This window comes from Schistocerca nitens, chromosome 6 (genome assembly GCF_023898315.1).
Source record: "Schistocerca nitens isolate TAMUIC-IGC-003100 chromosome 6, iqSchNite1.1, whole genome shotgun sequence".
NCBI classification, from domain to species: Eukaryota; Metazoa; Arthropoda; class Insecta; order Orthoptera; family Acrididae; genus Schistocerca; species Schistocerca nitens.
Genome location: NC_064619.1, coordinates 84,862,444 through 84,881,806, shown reverse-complemented (window position 1 = coordinate 84,881,806; position 19,363 = coordinate 84,862,444). Strand labels below are relative to the sequence as shown.

The 19,363-nt window shown below is 42.6% G+C and overlaps 1 protein-coding gene across 3 annotated transcripts in view; it reads right to left on the bottom strand.

The window, feature by feature from the left end:
- LOC126263656 (CD109 antigen) overlaps nt 1-19,363 on the bottom strand; it is an 898,764-nt gene that overhangs the window by 348,597 nt on the left and 530,804 nt on the right. Inside the window, exon 1 of one of the 3 annotated variants that reach the window (XM_049960761.1) lies at nt 1,343-1,540. The exons of 1 other annotated variant lie outside the window; for it this stretch is intronic. The gene's annotated coding sequence lies outside the window, so the exon portion shown is untranslated. Of the gene's footprint in view, nt 1-1,342; nt 1,541-19,363 lie in introns of those variants that run through there. One more of the 3 variants, XM_049960762.1, reaches the window with a different exon arrangement.

Sequence of the window (19,363 nt, the reverse complement as noted above, 5' to 3'; positions counted from 1 at the left end):
TCTTTACGGACTCACGAAGTGCTGATGCAGCTGGTAGTTCCTTTCCTTTCCTTCCCCCCCCCCCCCTCCCCCTTCAATTTACGTAACATGTGTCACAGCTGCGGATTCCGCGTGGTGCCTGTTCTTTCGGACACGTCCGAAAGTTACGCTTCGGCGACATATTTCTTCGACGAAAGTATTCAGAGCTAGTTGTACGACACAATAACTGCGTTACTGTTGGTTGGAATTATGTAGAAAAGTAGACTAAAGTGCAGGCTTTCATGTGAAGATAAAATCGCTACGAAAAATCAGCTTGTCTTTAGTTCAGAACGGTACTTACTTAAGAAACGCGGTTCGTACGTACTCCGCAAACCATTGTGAATTGTATGGCAGGAGGCACTTGGCACGGCGTGCCACATGTTCCGAATTGCGTGTGGAGCGCGGGTGGAATGACCGCTCGCCTATATTCATCTGTGCGCGCTTTTCTTTCTTTCCGGCTGTAGACGCAATACCTCACCACAGACACCACTGACAGTTTCCACCTTCCTATATTTGTTGAGTGTCACTTTGTTTCCAAAATGCTGTGACATAAAAACATTTCGGTGTACTTTTCAAGAGTTCTTGCTCATTTCACAGCAGAGGTCATTCAGGATATGTGTTACAAAATGAATTTATTTAAAAATAGCCTTATTTCGAACTGCGCTTACTTGTTTTTCTTCTTCAGCCTTTTTAAATATAAATTAGGTTCGGTCACCCACAAAAACAGAGACATAACTGCGTGTAGCCCGAATTCCGTCTTCGTGAAGTAAACGCAACGTCACTAGAGTTAAAAAGAGCATAATAAATACCTCACTGTGACCAAACTGTGGGCCTTGCGTAGTGACTATGAGAACATAACCGCTAAGCGTCACTATTCAGCGATTCTATACGGTCGTGGTTCGAGCTAGGCTTTTAAAACATATAGTGTTTCTCAAAGATGCCTATCAACTAGGTGAAATGCCGAAACCTTGTAAGGTAAACTTCCCTTTTTATCGCTGAAGTCGAACCAAATGATGGCAAAGAAAGGAGCAGCAGCTGACTGATTTTCAGTTAACCGCACATACACCATTCCTATAGAAATTTAGTTTCAGTGTAAGGTAAACGACCGTTCTTTCCCCGTTCTTAGGCACTGAGCGCTACCAAATCAGCTCTGCGAGGAGAGAGTGTTCTTGAGTGCGTGGCTTCTGATACGATTGCTTTGAACTTCAAGCACGATTTTTTTTAGCTACAAACCGAATATTGTAAGACATACGTCTGCAAACGGGAATTTAGGACTACCTTAATCATACTGGTGTCGGGCGTTGTGAAAGCGGAGAACACGTACCTGTTTTGGCGCCTACACCCACGTGGTGGCGGGTGACATCACGGCTCCAAAACTCTAACCAGCAGGCGCACTTCAGGAGCTGATGTTGCACCTAACACTGTAGTTCATTGTTGACTAAATTGTTACGCAATCCCGGAACAAAGTCGAGGTTTTCTTGAGGAAACTCACATCACAGCGCCCACTCGCGCTACCTCCACTGCCGCCAGTCCGCACACAACTAAACACTTTGGCGCTCGGCTCACGCGCCGTCAGCGCCCTGGGCGTCGGCTGCTACTGCGCATGCGCCACCGGAGACCGAGGCAGCCTGCTTTCTCCGCACTCGCTGGACGCTGCCAGTTCGCTGCCGTCCCTGGTAGCGGCAAGTATGTGCCGTACGGAAGGATGCCATCTAGAGTTTCTGCTGTGTATTTACCGTTTCTCTCCGTTGTTTTCACTCCCCTTCCTTCACTTCTTACGGTAGTCACACACAATACAACAACTCGCTCGCAACATCTGACAGCAAATGATAAGGCCGCTCTGAGATACTGTGCCATTAAAATACTGTATAATCTCAACTTGGCTGGAAATGGAAAGCATTGTAGAATCTTATTGCACAAAAATTAAAGCCTGATTTAACTTTTCACCTGTTCACAGTAGCAGACGTAAAAAGGCAATTGCACTAAGCCTACATAAATACTCCGGAAGCCAATGTACAGTGCACTGGCGGAAGATACAGCGAACCAGTGTTAATCGATTTTCTGTCCTGTCCCATTGCGTATTGAGCGACGGCGAAGTAACTGTGTATGTGTACTTGCCTCTGTGGTAATTCTGATCTCTATCGGATTCTCAAGATCCCTACGCGAGACACACAAGGTTGGCAGTATAAAGATCGCACTGTCTTCTTCGGCTACGGATCTTCCAAATTTATCCACGAGGGTTTCCCGAGAACTAAGTCATCTTTCTTCTGGGGTTTCCCCATTTACATTCATTGATCATTTCTGCCACGCTTTCGCATGGGCTGTGGCGCTCTGTTACGGTACTCGCAGCTGCTCTCCAAATTTCTTTGTTGTTCTGATTGTTGTTATGATTTCATGATAAGGTTTAATACAACTCTAACCACTGATGCCTTGTATGGGGTGCCCTTTACAGACGCAGTAGGTTTTTCCTGAACCCTCAGAAGTAATAAATTAAGTTTTTCTTTCGGTTCCTGTAATACTAATTTTAGCTTATCATCCCATTTCATACAGCTTCTTTGTATTTGCTCTGAAATCTCTACATGGTATGACGTGCTGAAGATGTTCACCACTAATCTAGTAATCATATACTACCATGTTCTTTCTCTTCGTAATAGACATTTTCCTACTTTGATCCACGTTTAAGGACAGCTGCCATCCATTACAAGTGGAAATTTTGTTCGGCTCTGCAATTCCTTACGGTAGGCCAGCGAACAGTACTTTCTTATCTGTACACAACAGCACACACAGCCAACTGCTGTACCTTGTTCCAGGTGCTGTCTGATAAATTGTTTACGCATATCTAGGACGTAAGAGGAATTATTACGTTTCCTTAGGGCGCACCCGACGTAAACTTTCACTCATGTGGAAATTTCGCTATGCAATATAACGTACTTCATTCTATTTGTCGACGAGCCGATCACATAAGAGCAAATGACCGCGCCCACGTTGGTAGCCAATGGTGTGCTACAGTGTCAAATGCCATCTGTTCTCTTACTGTTAAGAAGTTTTAGACTTACGGGAGTCAGTTTACGGAAGAAACTAACCTGTCTAGACGCTAACATACCGTACTGATATCGGAAGGCAAATCACTTAGAACATTTCTCCTTATTAACAATGTCGCAGAGGCGCAAATATTAAAATAAGTGACTGCGGAATCAAAAAAGAACTCCAGACTCTCGATGGAATCTACTTATCCTAATAGTGTCCATTTTTGCACTATACCAGTTACATGAAACAGTTGGCCTCTCATCCCGTAAACGATTATTATAGATAACAGGGCAAAACTCGTTAAGGTTTGTTTAAGCTTCTACCCTGATGCGTATGTATAATCTTTCAGAGATAATTTTTTCAACATTAATCAAAGGCATGCCACTGGGATTTGTTGCGGCGACAGCATGTAGCAGAAATCGTTATGAAATGACTACTTTATCCGAATCAAACGAAGTTACAGAGAGAATACCTGGATATTCTCGAATATCAATACCTGGTGTAAATGATGACAGTAAGTAATAGCCTATTGAGCGATAACTCTCTATAATGAGGTAAATGGAAAAAGTGCTACTAAATCAAAATAAATTTATGTGATCCAAGCACGAACGGAAAACGGGTCAAAACAGATTTTCACACACAATTATGTTCCATTAGTGAGAGGTGGTACGATACTATATTCTGTCAACCAGTTTGCGATCCAGTATCACGGTGATCTTGAAGAAGTACAGAGCATCTTTAATGGAAGCTCCACCACATATACCCCCGCGGCACAAAAGTCACAATGTGACACACAACACACACACTTTCAGAAGCGGCTGCAATAAATGACAGCAGTCGACAATATAGACAGTGTGTTCTCTACGTTTTTTACCTACCGCCCACTTATGTATCGGGTGGTTATAATGAAAACTTCCCTGTTTAACACGTTGTAATACGGAAACTATTTACCATACGAGTACCAAACTTCGTAGTATTAATGTCCAGGCTGTGGGGTGCTTCATTTCCATGCGTCACAGCCACCGTCCAGTTCCAACTATGGCCACCAGGTGCCGTGATCAGTCATCGTGATTCATAGTCTCAAACACCTGACCAGTCGCAGTACACTTGTTGACGTGTCAACATGAGCTTGGACATAAGGAGCAGAGCATTACTGGTGAAGCTCTATTACTAAAACAGTAACGCTGCAGCTGCACTTAGAGAACATCGCCGGCTGAAAGGATTATGGAAGGGTCCTCTTTCCCCAACTGCTGTGCGGAGCATGACGACCAAGTTCAAACCAAGTGGAGAACTGGGCGTCGTTCCGATAAGAGACCGACGACTGATTGCACCACAGGTGGTTGGTGAAATCTCTTTTGTTATGGCAGACAATGCTGCGCGCAATTATTCCCGATCGCCAGGCAGTGCGCGTGCTGTGTCACGACAGTTGAACATTCTTTGATCCACTGTACGGAAGGTGCTCCAAACCATTCTCAAATGGTATTCGTGCAAGGTCCATATCACGCAGCAGCTCGCACCACAGGACGCACAACGACTTGTTGACTTTGAGTTCGCTCTCCGGTTTCTCGCAAGGCTTTAAGTTGACGAGGGCTGGCCGTGGACCATCCTATGGATAGACGAAGCTCATTTTTCTCTGGCGGGTGAGGTGAACACTCAGAACTGCTGAGTGTGGGGATCTTCACTCCCAGTCACTGTGCATGAAGTTCCTCTGTATGGTGAGCGTGTCACCGTATGGTGTGGCATCACGGCTTCGTTCATCATTGGGCCCTTACTTTTTTGAACAGACTGGCGCTCAGGGACCACAGACGTGCAGTTTGACTGGCCAGCCTTACTGACATTGCTTCGCCAGCATGTCACAGCCGCCCTACAGGACAGACGCACTGAACTGAACAGTTTTCATGCAAGAAGTGGGGCGCCACCGCACATCGCTCGTGAAATTCACCTGCTTCTCAGAAACAGTTCTGGGAACGATCGAATTATCAGCCGATCGTTTTTAAATGCTCGTCCGGCGCCATCACCTGATCTCATTCTCTGTGATTTCTGGTTGCGGGGATACCTGAAGGACAGGGTTTACCACGGGAACATTGACACATGTGCTGATCTGAAGCGCAGCATATCTAGAGGTAGGCAGCATGCCTACGGACATGCTTCGTTCTCCTGTCCAGAATGCAATTCTGGGCTTTCAGACTCCTCTGGGCACTGATGGGTGCCATATTGAGTCCCTTCTGTAAGAGTAATGGTACCGGTGTGTAACGATGTGATGTACCGTAGCAGCACATTACAAGCGTTTCAACGCAATAGATTCTGCACAATTTTTCTTCCCGATGTCCTTGACGGTAATGCTGCCAAGTTTTATACTTGTACGATAATTAGATTCCGTGTTATAAGGTGTTAAATAGGGAAAGTTTAATTAAAGTCTCTCGGTATTTCTGTTAATGGTACATTTCCTAAGCGACTACTGGTTCTACAGTAATGGTGATTAACAAAGTAGGGAAGTAACCTAACAAAATGTATGAATCAAGTTATAAAAATTTATGACGCAAAGTTAAAGCAAATTGAAGCACATAATAATAATAATAATAATAATAATAATAATAATAAATCCCGTGGAGGCCCGGGAAAAGAATAGGCCTTCGGTATGTTCGACCAGTCGTAAAAGGCGACGAAAAGAACAAACCACTAATAGGGCTAACCCCCCTTTTAGTGTGATCAGTTGGTTCAGGACAGAACTAATGAAGTCTCGGACAAGCGCTGTCATAGTCAGGGACGACGCTTGAACCCTATGCCCGTCCTCAATGGTAACGACACTGCTAGCCACATGGAAAATGATTTAAATCCAAATAGAGGTGTTTTGCAGGATATGCTTCCTGCAACCACCCTAGAAGGATAACAAAGACAGAGGATGAGATGGTCAGATGAAGTTAACCGACACCTCATGTTCTGTTATTACCAAGCAACAAACTTAGGAAACAACACAACTGGATACAGATCACAAGTATACACAACATTTATTACCAGATACCCAGAATTAAAATTTTTAACAGAACAACGACTAGCTGATCACATTCGTGTGATAGTCAAAAATAACAGGATACCCCAGTCAGAATTAGAAAACATCAAACAACAAGTACAACAAATACTGGAACAAAATAATGTGCAATCAGAAGAAGAAGAAGAAGAAGAAAATACAGTAACTGACTCAAACATCCCAGAGCAAACAAACAAAGAACACCACGCATCAATTAAACAATCAGAGGAAAACGAAATCTTAAGACAGCCACGAGAACAAGCACAAATAGAAGATGAAGTGACACACATGTTAGATATAGAAGAAAAATTTCAGCTGACATATATAGAATACAAAGACACAAATACAGGCATTAGACCATTCTTGCATAGACCACCAAATAACCAACAAGTCGAAACAACAATAACAACTATCAACACAATCATACACAACAAAATAAATGAAAATACAACTACGGAAGAGTTACAACTTCTGGTTTATATAGGAGCACTCACTACACTAAATATACACACTAGGCAGAGATCAGAACAAACCAACACACAGAAGAAACCCACAAAACCAGCAAGGCAACACAGGCTACAGATCAGAATAGAAAAACTGAGAATAGACATCGGACAGCTAACACAATTTATAAGAAATGAAATATCGGACAAAAAACGAAAAAGGTTAGGTAAAATCTCACAACAAGAAGCGATAGAGCAATGAGATGAAAAGAAGCAGAAATTACAAGCATTTGCCAAACGACTTAGAAGACACAAAAAAAGTGAAAATAGAAGGAAACAAAACCAAACATTCAACACAAACCAAAAGAAATTTTACCAGACATTAGATAACACACACATTAAAATAGACTATCCACCAAACATAACAGACATGGAACACTTCTGGAGCAACATATGGTCAAACCCGGTACAACATAACAGGCATGCACGGTGGATACAAGCAGAAACAGACACATACAAGATGATACCACAAATGGCTTAAGTGATAATTTTGCAACATGAAGTCACCCGAGCAATTAATTCTACGCACAATTGGAAAGCCCCTGGAAAAGATAAAATAGCAAATTTCTGGCTAAAGAAGTTCACCTCAACACATTCACATCTAACTAAATTATTTAACAGTTACATTGCAGACCCATACACATTCCCTGATACACTTACACAAGGAATAACTTATCTGAAACCTAAAGATCAAGCAGACACAGCAAACCCAGCTAAATATCGCCCCATAACATGCCTACCAACAATATACAAAATATTAACTTCAGTCATTACACAGAAATTAATAACACATACAACACACAACAAAATTGTAAATGGGCTGTTGCAAAGGAGCACGAGGATGTAAAGAGCAACTGATAATAGATGCACAGGTGACATATAAGGTTAAAACTAAACAAAGGTCGCTACACTACACATACATTGATTACCAAAAAGCTTTTGATAGTGTACCCCACTCATGGTTACTACAAATATTGGAAATATACAAAGTAGATCCTAAATTGATACAGTTCCTAAACATAGTAATGAAAAATTGGAAAACCACACTTAATATCCAAACAAATTCAAATAATATCACATCACAGCCAATACACATTAAGCGTGGTACATACCAAGGAGACTCAGTAAGTCCTTTCTGGTTCTGCCTTGCTCTGAACCCACTATCCAACATGCTAAATAATACAAATTATGGATATAATATTCCTGGAAGATACCAACACAAAATCACACATTTGCTATACATGGATGATCTAAAACTACTGGCAGCAACAAATCAACAACTCAACCAATTACTAAAGATAACAGAAGTATTCAGCAATGATATAAATATGGTTTTTGAACAAACAAATGTAAGAAAAATAGCATAGTCAAGGGAAAACACACTAAACAAGAAGATTACATATTGGATAACCACAGCGACTGCTTAGAAGCGATGGAAAAAACAGATGCCTATAAATATCTAGGATACAGACAAAAAATAGGAATAGATAATACAAGTATTAAAGAAGAACTAAAAGAAAAATATAGACAAAGACTAACAAAAATACTGAAAACAGAATTGACAGCAAGAAACAAGACAAAAGCTATAAATACTTATGCTATACCAATATGGACCTACTCATTTGGAGTAGTGAAATGGAGTAACACAGATCTAGAAGCACTCAATACACTTACACGATCACAATGCCACAAATATAGAATACATCACATACATTCAGCAACAGAAAGATTCACATTAAGCAGAAAGGAAGGAGGAAGGGGATTTATCGACATAAAAAACCTACATTATGGACAGGCAGATAGTTTAAGAAAATTCTTTGTAGAACGAGCAGAAACTAGCAAAATACACAAAGCAATCACTCATATAAATACATCGGCTACACCATTGCAATTTCATAACCACTTCTACAACCCTTTAGATCACATAACATCAACAGATACGAAGAAAGTAAATTGGAAAAAGAAAACACTACATGGCAAGCACCCGTGTCATCTAACACAGCCACACATCATCAAGACGCATTCAACACACGGCTGAGAAAAGGCAATATATACAGTGAGACGGAAGGATTCATGATTGCAATACATGATCAAACAATAAACACCAGATATTACAGCAAGCATATTATTAAAGATCCCAATACCACAACAGATAAATGCAGACTTTGCAAACAACAAATAGAGACAGTAGATCACATCACAAGCGGTTGTACAATACTAGCAAATACAGAATACCCCAGAAGACATGACAATGTAGCAAAAATAATACAACAACAACTTGCTATACAACATAAACTAATAAAACAACATGTTCCCACACACAAGTATGCACCACAAAATGTACTGGAGAATGATGAATACAAATTATACTGGAACAGAACCATTATAACAGATAAAATAACACCACATAACAAACCTGACATCATACTCACCAATAAAAAGAAGAAATTAACACAACTAATCAAAATATCCACACCCAATACAACAAATATACAGAAGAAAACAGGAGAAAAATTGAAAAATACATCCAACTGGCAGAGGAAGTCAAGGACAGGTGGCATCAGGATAAAGTTGACATTATACCAATTGTACTATCAACTACAGGAGTCATACCACACAATATCCACCAGTTCATCAACGCAATACAGCTACATGCAAACGTATATATACAACTACAGAAATCTGTAATTATTGATACATGTTCAATTACCCGAAAGTTCCTAAATGCAATGTAACACATACCGTACAGTTAAAAGGAAGTCACGCTTGATCAAGATCCGCGTCACTTTCCATTTTTAACCAGACATAACGTCTGAGAAAGGAAAGAAATAACAATAATAATAATAATAATAATAATAATAATAATGAAGTCAGGAAAAACTTGGGAAAATTTTATAAAACTTAATGAAAATGTTCATAAAACCCCTATCAGCCGCAATTGAATTGAACTGAATGTGTGAATTCCTGAGGGACCAGACTGCTGGGGTTATCGGTTCCTACAAATACACACTACTTAAACTAATTTATGCTAAGAACAACAAACACACACACATGCCCGAGGGAGGACTCGAACCTCCGGCGGGAGGGGCCGCGCAATCCGTCACACGGCGTCGCAGACCTAGCGGCCACCATGAAAGCTGGAACGCCCACTATAGTGGGCGGTAATGACAACGTCGACCACCACCGGTTTAGACATTAGCTGGTTCTGCAAACTGATTGGATAGCATCGACAATCAGAAGGTTGTTTTCGAAATAAACAGCGGCAGGAACTAAGGACTTCGTACATCTGTCATCCACCGTCTCCATGCCCGTATGGTCATCGAGTGACTGGATAAGTAGGCATTGTTAGGCTGGCTGGGAACCACACTTAATATTGCAGGGACACATCACGGTATACGGGATTCATAATGATGGCGACTTGCTCCCTGTCAGATTAGTGAGTCAGCATGACGAGCAAGGATTTTGACAGTTATATCTATTGTGAATGATCTTCAATTACGTGGTAGCCTTCTTCCAGCGATCACCCTCCTTCAGTATTTCGCCCCTACAACTTCTTTTATGTGGTCGTTCCAGTTTGCGTCGCTCTGCCCCTGGCCGTTCTGCACTGCTGCAGAAGAGGTACCGCCGACGGCAGTGAAGTTACGGCAGTGAAGCTGTGTGTTCGTGCCAGTCAGTGGTACGGATGGGTCGCCGAGGACTCGTGAGAGACGGGAACTCTAAATGTTATGAGGGGTTACGACCGTGAATGGAACTGCCTGATTTGCTGGTGTATAAGACTACCAGAACGTGTGTACAAGTAACGGTGTATCACTTGCAGACATGTAACACGGCGGAAGAACAGTGTTCATAAAAGAGGCCTCAAGCAACTGACGTGGACAGGACACGGTGTCACGGCTTCCGTTTATAACCGGTTCACCGTCCGACAGGAGGTGCCGCTGTCAGGTCCATCTTAACCACTTTCCGATCGAACGACGCAACGGACACAGTGCGCAGTGGAAATTCGGAGTCGCTTACCTTGTACGAAGTCATTCCTGCGGCACGTCGCCATTACGGAAGCTGGACACTAGCTGACAAGTGACCGCGCTGTCGCCCTGCCTGTTGCCAAACGACGAGCCGCCAAGTGCACCGGCGGTACTGCGGGGCGTTCAGCCTGCAGTGCGTGGAGGAGCTGCCGTAGCTCAGGCCGGAGGTGGTGCTCAAATGGTTCAAATGGCTCTGAGCACTATGGGACATAACATCTGAGGTCATTAGTCCCCTAGAACTCAGAACTACTTAAACCTTGTAAGTAGGCTGTTCAGGGTTTTATGTTGGTAACGCCACGTAGCGCTCTGTATGAAAATCACTGACTGTGCTGTGTGCTGGTTTGCATTGTTGGCATATTCCCTTGTGTAGTGTCGGGAAGTTGGATGTGAAAAGCGCGTACCGTTGCGGAGTTGGGGGTGAGCCGCCAGCAGTGGTGGATGTTGGGAAAAAGATCCCAGAGTTTTGAGAGCGGATGATCTGGACGTGTGTCCGCCAGAAAAACGAAAATTTGTAACACTGGATGTCATGAACTGATATATATATATATATATAATGACTTTTCAACACTATTAAGGTAAACACATAGTTTCTTCTCTATCAAAATGTGAGACTATAAATCACGACGACTGACCACGGCACCTGGTGGCCATAGTTGGAACTGGACGGTGGCGCTGTGACGCATGGAAATGAAGCACCCCATAGCCTGGACATTAATACTACGAAGTTCGCGACTCGTATGGTAAATAGTTTCCGTATTATAACAGGTTAAACACAGAAATTTTAATTATAACAACCAAATACATAAGTGGGCGGTAGGTAAGAAAGTGATAACCCACAGTCTAAACTATGTTGTTGGCTGCTGTCGTTTACTGCAGCCGCGTCTAAAAGTGTGTGTGTTGTGTGTCACATTGTCACTTTTGTGCCACGGGGGTATATGTGGTGGAGCTTCCATTAAAGATGCTCTCAACTTCTTCAAGATCACCCTGATAATGGATCGCAAACTGATTGACAGAATATAGTATCGTAGTGCCTCTCATTAATGGAACATAATTGCGTGTGAAAATCTAACTATGACTATCAGTAGTTAGTGCCATCAGCAATTAGAATCTTTCATTTAGCTGGCAGTATTGGCGCTCGCTGTATTGCAGTAGTTCGAGTAACAAAGATTTTTGTGAGGTAAGTGATTCATGAAAGGTATGGGTTACTGTTTGTCAGGGCCATTCTTTTGTAGGGGTTATTGAAAGTCAGATTCCATTGCGCTAAAAATATTGTGTGTCAGTTTAGTGATGGTCAGAGTAAGTAAAGAGAGAATTGTCTGAGTACGTTCAGTTTTGCTCAGCTGTTTGAAAATCAAGTAACGTAAGAGGTTTATCAGCACTGTCATTTATAAATTTTTCTAAGGGGACGTTTCAACCTAACTAACCTAAGGACATCACACCCATGCCCGAGGCAGGATTCGAACCTGCGACCGTAGCGGTCGCGCTGCTCCAGGCTGAAGCGCCTAGAATCGCTTGGCCACTGCAGCCGGCGGAGGTGTTGCTCTCTGAGTGTTTTCCGCACGACGACCTGGGCCCGCTTCTTTAGGTTACGACGAATCTAAAATCCTCTGATGCATACCCAAACCTCCTTTTACATGTGTCGTTTTCGCACCGTTAAGAACGACACTTCAATTTGCCAGGCAGCCAAACAACTGGCACGATATTCCGTAAGCTCTTACTTCGTTAACAAGACGGCAGGGCGGAAATGCAACGCATGCATTGCGAAAGTCAACGAAGACGCAGGACCGCGTGATATTCTTAGAAAAGGTCGCTGTCCCCATGGCGGAAAATAATAGCGAGCAATCCATCAGGTCGGAGTCATATGAGTTTTCTGTGTATCAGTGACGCACTTGTCAAACGCTTTGAAGTTGTCTCGTGGCGTATCTACTCTTCGCGAGTGTATAAGTGTATTAAGGGGACCACACCCCGCCTATCTATTTCTGAAAAAAACTATTTGATGCAGGACCTTAATATTTATACTGTATGTTACATGATGCTAATAGAGTCAATTGTACTAAAATCTACTTTATCCATTTTATAGTTTTTAAGAAATACTTTTCAAATTTATTAACAAAAAATATTAAGTTTTTTCTGCAGAAAATATTTTTTGTGAACTTCCTAAAGGGGGGATATTAATGAAAGTAGAACCGGAGGTGGCTTTTTATGTTATGCAGAGTCTCTGAAAACTTAATTCATTTATATCTATGATAGTTTCTGATATAATGGGGCATATGTGCTGAAAATTTTATTTTGCGGGAATTGACTTTGAAGAAAAACTTTCGAAATTTGTTGCTTACAGTTAATTAAAACTGTCCTGCTGCATATGATGGCCCTTCTTTGGCCTCTAGCAGCTCTTCTACTTTTCACCTTCCTGGATGTTTGTCTTGCTTTCTTGGCCGTATTAGATGCAGACCTGTCTGCGTCGGCTATCCTTATTTTATCGCAGTGTTGCAGCCCAGCGATCATATTTACACCAGCGTTAATTCCCAGCTTTTCCAGTAACCAACACTTTCCAATATTACCAAAACATAATGTAATAACAGCATCACGAACTTCTAGTTTCATTGTATGCATGCCAAAAAATAGTTTTAGAATGCCAACAATTACAGTTTTAGAAAGGCGGTTCCAAATTATGCTGTTTTGAAACATTCGTTTGGGTTCTGTGTCTGCCTATGCAGACATTTCCTTAGAAGGTCAGGATGAGCCAAGTCTCTGAAAATAGGCTTAATTTCTGGCTAGAATAAGATTCTCCAGATGCCTGAGCCCTATTGTATTTGCACCACAAATTTTCTCTTGATGGATACAATCCATGACATGGAACTTATCGTTAGTAAGGACTGGTGGAAGAATATGGCCCAAACATCTCTCTTCATTGCCTCCAGATTTTCTTTATTCCTCCTAATTGCCTGCCCATAGTATACCTGCAAGTTTTCTATTTCAGTTTTAGTAAACCGACCCTGTCCGGTCAACAATTTTCCATCTTCTAATTTTTTTCCTCTCATATTAACAGTTAGTTTCCTCAGCCTTGTTCCCAAACGCTTTTGAACATGGCCTACACATTCTATTTTGCTAATAATGGCATCTGCATATGGCTTAGAGTTGACAGTGGGTGACAGAAAAATGGGCGTGCACATAAACACACGTGGTAGGAAAATGCTCTTTAAATGCTCGAAAAAATTTTTGTTTCACAAAAATCCATTTCAGACTACTTAAATAAAACCTTAATCTATCGAAATATGATGAAAACCGAAAATCGATTTTTTTCGCCCTGACCCCTTAAGCTCGTAACACGAACGTCAAATCAGCGCTGGGTGCGATACCTGCCTGAGGCTACGCTCCAGATATGTTTCACGTCTCTAAAATCTTGCGCGCTTCATGCCTGTGATAGCGCTGATAATTGAAAAAAAAATTGTAGCACACAAACGGCGGTGCCAGATGAACCCTCTTTTACAGCTTAACCACGGAGCGGAGGGCATTTCTTCTGAGAGAAGCTCTCATAACATCTGGCGTAAAAATATGTTATTTATTATCGGAATAATTCCACTGCAGGCCTATTAACTCCGTCACATAATTATTTAACTCTTACTGATGGGAGCATTTCGTGGCATCTGTAGCATGACTGACAAACCATCATGATCCTGAAATCTCTTGATAAATCATTGAGCCGTGTGTGGTTCGCGTTGATGCCGTTCATAGCTTAGCATCCTTAATAGCGATAGTGGCGTCTCGTTTTCTTAGTGTGTTCACTGGCGCCACTACGTTTGCTCGCCTTGTCTGTCCGTGAGTGGCAGCAGCAGCGCTTATCGATAGCACGTACTGTGGTACCATCTTTGGAGCGGCCTCTAGTGTTTCCGGGTCGTGGTGTGTCGAGCGAGATGAATTGGGAGGGAGCAGCAGTGAGGTCCGGACCGACCGCTGGCGACACACATGCACTGTCCGACGGAAGGATGTGGTCGCGAGAGTGCACGACCACGTCAGGGACCGGATTCAGCCAGTTTTAGTTGAATGGACTGTGATATTCGAGTAATGCAACTTTCACGTGTGTGTGTGTGTGTCCGCCCGCAGAAGTGACCTCATGGCAATAAGTTGTCAGTTGACGATTTATACTCTGATCTTTCCGTGCCTAACTTGAGTGGTTGTTTTCCTGGATACGTGTGTATGTTGTGGTTTGAATGAGCAGTTATTTTAATGCTGTCTGCATATTGGATTTGGGGAGGAGTTGCGATCGGACATCAGTTCGGTTGGGGCGCAGCAGCGAGCATGTCCGTGCAGCGCGAGGGCAAGCCGGGGCCGCTGGCGGCGTGCTGCCACTGCCGGATCGAGGAGGGGGAGCTGCGAGAGCGACGACTTCGTTGCACATCGTACCCTGGACGTTTAAGTTGAGTGAAGAGTTAACCGCTAAAGCAACCTCGACTACTCTGAGATCTCGCGGGTTGTTGCTCCCAGGGCGCTGAGCCTGGTGCCAACGAGGGAAGTGTTTGGAGGTGGTGAAATATTGCAGCCGTATTTCTCTATTTGTTATTCATCATTGATTTTAGTGTTATTCTTATTAGTGAAGCGCAACCAGCGTTTTTCTGCCTTGTGGCCGGTAACGCCCCAGCTACCTGCCCTGGAGGTTAGTGTACTTTTCCGGCAGTGTACCTCTCTTCGTCGTGTTGATGCTGTCCGACGCGGCGTGTAGTTCGACAGTCTCTTGTATTGCACTGTGCATATGTTTTGGGAGGTCTACCTTGGTTCTAGTGTTTCCTTCGGCCTTGGGCGTTTTCTGGAGACGTAGTGCTGTCTGTATCTTCGCCCTTGCCTAAAAATATTCCATCGTTGTACCGGTGACCGGACGTTAGGGGGATTGCTTAGTCGGTAGGTCGGCGCTTACAGCTGCCCCTAGTTTGAGTTGCCATCCTGTTACGTGAGTGCAACTCTTGGCTGCCTGTCTCACCTTACCTTATGTTTGAGTTACCTTCCCAGGCAGACCCTTGGAACACTTGCTGAGAACCGTTTGTCCTGATTCCTTAGATTGGGATGCTGTTTTAAGGATATTTGTAATTTTCTAATTATTGTTGGTGTGGCCTTCAGCCGAATAAATAATTTCACTTCTTTTGTGATAAGGCCTTCAGCCGTGTTATATTTTGTTTTAAAACGAAGTATTTATCTTAATATGTGCTATTTGGAATTGTTCTTCTCACTTCTAATTAAGGCCTTCACCTGTTTGTAGTTTGAGGTTATTGTTGGAGGCCTTCGGCCCTAAAATTGTGGAATTTTTTTCTGTGATAAGACCTTCAGCCGACATACAGTCAACTGTGTTTTTTTAAGAGATTGTTTTAAAATTTTAATTTCTTTAAATAAAGTTTACGTATTTGTTGTGCAACAGAGAGTAACTGATTACAGACGGCCCCATCCACAATCTTAACCTTATCCTTCCCCATCCTCAATCATTTCTCTGTTTCATCATTTACTCTGAAAACTGTGTTTATTGACGTACATCGTAATTCTTATTTTGCTTGTTGTAAGGTCCATCTTTACGACTACATAAAACTTAAATGTTCCACGTACAGTCTCCAAGATGGAAATTCACAATATGAAATTACACTTGATTTCAGCGACTACCAAAAAATCATATATAAAGAATGATTTCTTCCGAAAGTTCAATATTCTAGTTTAGCTCGGTTATTAAAGAATACAAGCTTTCTTTCCCCTTCTTCGGATAAATTATCGTTCCTGTCAAGGATGTCCCGGGAAAACACTGAGTTTTTTTGTTGTTTTTTTCTTTTTCTTTTCAAGCTTGCAGCACTACTATGTTCTCTGACAATTATCTCCGTTTTATTTGAGGAATTATTTATCTACAATAATATCCTCCATTAAGATGTATGTTGTGGAGACTACGACCGTTAAGAAAAATGAAAACCACATAATTCTGTCGGGCAACAAGTCTGTATCCGTTACGCGTTTCGACACTTACACCCACTATCACCACAACAGCGGAAGTATCTTTCACACAGCTGTTTGTAGACGCAAGACACGCAAGCGTCGGTGATTTCTTGCAGCAGCATGTGGTGGCCACGATGAGGTTAGGCTGCAACTTGCAAGGAAAAGAACAGCAATTAGCGTTAATTTAACTTCCTCACAATTCTCTACTGTATAAGCAGAAATACGGCTTAGTTTTGTTTCGTACTAACAGTAAAATGTTACATTTACCGTAGGTTGTTGGAGCAAGAAAGGGTGCCGAGCTACTCGAAAAGAGCGCAGTTATTCCCGTATTACGACATTTCCGGAGAACGAAAATCTCCCCTGTACAAATCAACATGGGTTCCGCAGACGAGATCTCGCAAAACTCAGCTCGCTCTGTCCCTCCCCGAGATCCACAGCACTGTAGACATCGGCGTTCTAGCCGATACCCTGTTCCTCTATTTCAGAAAGTCATTTGTCACCGTCCCGCAGTGAAAAAAAGGAAAAATACGCGCTTACTGAGTATCGAGTCAAGTTTGCGACTGCACTCAGGGCTTCCTTGCTGGCGGAATTCAACACGTCGCTCTTTACGAAACAAAAGCGACAGGTGTATTCGTAAAGCTAATTACCAGAGTGCCCCACAGGAAATGTGGTAGGGCCGCTACTGTTTACAGCACACATAAATGATCTAGTCGGAAGCTCTTAAAAGATCTTCGCAGGTGATGCGGTTGTCTATGAGAAAGTAGTAATGCCAGAAGACAGTATCGATTTGCAGGAACACCTGCAAGGACTCGAGAATGCAGCAACGACTGGCAGAATGTAAATTAATGTAACATATTGTGTCTACACAGAAGAAGAAATTCACTACTATACAGCTACACTATAGATGACAAATTGCTGAAAAAGGTATCTGCCGTAAACTATCTTGGAGTAACTGCCCAGGAGCGATCTTAACTGGATTGAGCACATAAAACAAACAATATGAAAAGCAGGCGCCGGATTTATAAGACGGAGCTTAAGGAAATGTAGCTCATCCATGAAACACTTGATCGACCGATTCTTGCTCACTACTATGGCACCCTTACCAGGTAGGACTAACGGGAGGGGGAGAGAGAGAGAGAGAGAGAGAGAGAGAGAGAGAGAGAGAGAGAGAGAGAGAGAGAGAGAGAGAATTCAAAGAAGGGCTGCGCGTTTCGTCGCAGTGTCGTGTAGCCGTTGCGAGAGCGTTACGGAGACAGTAAACATACTCCAGTGGCACACGCTACAAGAGAGGCGCTGTGCCTCACGAAAAGGCTTACTATTGAAATGTCGGGCGAGAACTTTGCGGGAAGAGATGCATAGTTTCCCACAAGCCAACAACAAATCAAGGGAACCTGAGCTACCCCCGAAGGCACAGAGTGCACTCAACACGACGAGGACTAACCACGGTAAATGCGGAGACCTCTTGTTGTTGTTGTTGTTGTTGTTGTTGTGGTCTTCAGTCCTGAGACTGGTTTGATGCAGCTCTCCATGCTACTCTATCCTGTGCAAGCTTCTTCATCTCCCAGTACCTACTGCAACCTACATCCTTCTGAATCTGCTTAGTGTATTCATCTCTTGGTCTCCCTCTACGATTTTTACCCTCCACGCTGCCCTCCAATGCTAAATTTGTGATCCCTTGATGCCTCAAAACATGTCCTACCAACCGATCCCTTCTTCTAGTCAAGTTGAGCCACAAATTTCTCTTCTCCCCAATCCTATTCAATACCTCCTCATTACTTACGTGATCTACCCACCTTATCTTCAGCATTCTTCTGTAGCACCACATTTCGAAAGCTTCTATTCTCTTCTTGTCCAAACTGGTTATCGTCCATGTTTCACTTCCATACATGGCTACACTCCATACAAATACTTTCAGAAACGGCTTCCTAACACTTAAATCTATACTCGATGTTAACAAATTTCTCTTCTTCAGAAACGATTTCCTTGCCATTGCCAGTCTACATTTTATATCCTCTCTACTTCGACCATCATCAGCTATTTTGCTCCCTAAATAGCAAAACTCCTTTCCTACTTTAAGTGTCTCATTTCCTAATCTAATCCCCTCAGCATCACCCGATTTAATTTGACTACATTCCATTATCCTCGTTTTGCTTTTGTTGATGTTCATCTTATATCCTCCTTTCAAGACACTGTCCATTCCGTTCAACTGCTCTTCCAAGTCCTTTGCTGTCTCTGACAGAATTACAATGTCATCGGCGAACCTCAAAGTTTTTACTTCTTCTCCATGAATTTTAATACCTACTCCGAATTTTTCTTTTGTTTCCTTTACTGCTTGCTCAATATACAGATTGAATAACATCGGGGAGAGGCTACAACCCTGTCTCACTCCTTTCCCAACCACTGCTTCCCTTTCATGCCCCTCGACTCTTATAACTGCCATCTGGTTTCTGTACAAATTGTAAATAGCCTTTCGCTCCCTGTATTTTACCCCTGCCACCTTCAGAATTTGAAAGAGAGTATTCCAGTTAACGTTGTCAAAAGCTTTCTCTAAGTCTACAAATGCTAGAAACGTAGGTTTGCCTTTTCTTAATCTTTCTTCTAAGATAAGTCGTAAGGTTAGTATTGCCTCACGTGTTCCAACATTTCTACGGAATCCAAACTAATCTTCCCCGAGGTCCGCTTCTACCAGTTTTTCCATTCGTCTGTAAAGAATTCGCATTAGTATTCTTCTTGAAGTCTGAGGGTATTTCGCCTGTCTCATACATCTTGCTCACCAGATGGTAGAGTTTTGTCAGGACTGG